This window comes from Triticum dicoccoides, chromosome 3A (assembly GCF_002162155.2).
Source record: "Triticum dicoccoides isolate Atlit2015 ecotype Zavitan chromosome 3A, WEW_v2.0, whole genome shotgun sequence".
In the NCBI taxonomy this organism is placed as follows: Eukaryota; Viridiplantae; Streptophyta; class Magnoliopsida; order Poales; family Poaceae; genus Triticum; species Triticum dicoccoides.
The window spans coordinates 737,856,605-737,858,542 of NC_041384.1; positions in this window are offsets into that span (position 1 = coordinate 737,856,605).

A 1,938-nucleotide genomic window follows, 5' to 3' on the forward strand; every position below is an offset into this window, starting at 1 on the left:
AAAAAGTCTGGAGTTCAAATAAGTTTTAAAAATTGAAGTAACCACATAACAGACGAGTTCTCGTCCGAAACCCTGATACTCCGAAAGAGATTGTCCAGTTTGTACACGAAGTGATTCCAGTTTTTGCCGTAACACTCTGTACTCTTTTGCACATGCTATGTGGGTGAAATGATGAAACCATGCCAAGTTTAAACATTTTCAGAGTTCATTTTGTAGTGATTTTCAATTTCACGGTCATTTAGCTCTCTAAACAAATCGGTAAATGACTAAAAAAGAGCAAATGATGTCCGAAAGGGTTGAAAGTTGATGACGTCGCTTTGGATGGTATGTACGGAATGCAAAAAAAGTCTGGAGTTGAAATAATTTTTAAAAAATGAAGTAGCCGCGTAACAGGCGAGTTCTCGTCGGAAACCCTGATACTCCGAAAGAGATTGTCCAGTTTGTACACGAAGTGAGTCCAGTTTTTGCCATAACACTCTGTACTCTTTTGCACATGCTATGTGGGTGAAATGATGATACCATGCCAAGTTTCAACATTTTCAGAGTTCATTTTGTAGTGATTTTCAATTTCATGGTCATTTAGCTCTCTAAACAAATCGGTAAATGACTGAAAAAGAGCAAATGATGTCCGAAAGGGTTGAAAGTTGATGATGTCGCTTTGAATGCTGTGTATGGAACACCAAAAAAGTCTGGAGTTCAAATATGTTTTAAAAAATGAAGTAACCGCGTAACAGACGAGTTCTCGTCCGAAAACCTGATACTCCGAAAGAGATTGTCCAGTTTGTACATGAAGTGCGTCTAGTTATTGCCGTGACCCTCTCTACTCTTTCGCACATGCTATGCGGGTGAAATGATGATACCATGCCAAGTTTCAACATTTTCAGAGTTCATTTTGTAGTGATTTTCAATTTCACGGTCATTTAGCTCTCTTAACAAATCGGTAAATGACTAAAAAAGAGCAAATGATGTCAGAAAGGGTTGAAAGTTGATGACGTCGCTTTGAATGGTACGTACGGAATGCAAAAAAAGTCCGGAGTTGAAATAAGTTTTAAAAAATGAAGTAGCCGCGTAACAGACGAGTTCTCGTCCGAATCCCTGATACTCCGAAAGAGATTGTCCAGTTTGTACACGAAGTGAGTCCAGCTTTTGCCGTAACACTCTGTACTCTTTTGCACATGCTATGCGGGTAAAATGATGATACCATGCCAAGTTTCAACATTTTCAGAGTTCATTTTGTAGTGATTTTAAATTTCATGGTCATTTAGCTCTCTAAACAAATCGGTAAATGACTGAAAAAGAGCAAATGATGTCCGAAAGGGTTGAAAGCGGATGATGTCGCTTCGAATGCTGCGTACGGAACACGAAAAAAGTATGGAGTTCAAATATGTTTTAAAAAATGAAGTAACCGCGTAACAGAAGAGTTCTCGTCCGAAAACCTGATACTCCGAAGGAGATTGTCCAGTTTGTAAACAAAGTGCGCCCAGTTTTTGCCGTGACCCTCTCAACTCTTTCGCACATGCTATGCGGGTGAAATGATGATACCATGCCAAGTTTCAACATTTTCAGAGTTCATTTTGTAGTGATTTTCAATTTCACGGTCATTTAGCTCTCTAAACAAATCGGTAAATGACTAAAAAAGAGAAAATGATGCCAGAAAGGGTTGAAAGTTGATGACGTCGCTTTGAATGGTAAGCACGGAATGCAAAAAAGTCTAGAGTTCAAATAAGTTTTAAAAAATGAAGTAACCGCGTAACAGACGAGTTCTCGTCCGAAACCCGGATACTCCGAAGGAGATTGTCCAGTTTGTAAACGAAGTGCGTCCAGTTTTTGCCGTGACCCTCTCAACTCTTTCGCACATGCTATGCGGGTGAAATGTTGACACCACGCCAAGTTTCAACATTTTCAGAGTTCATTTTGTATTGATTTTCAATTTCACGG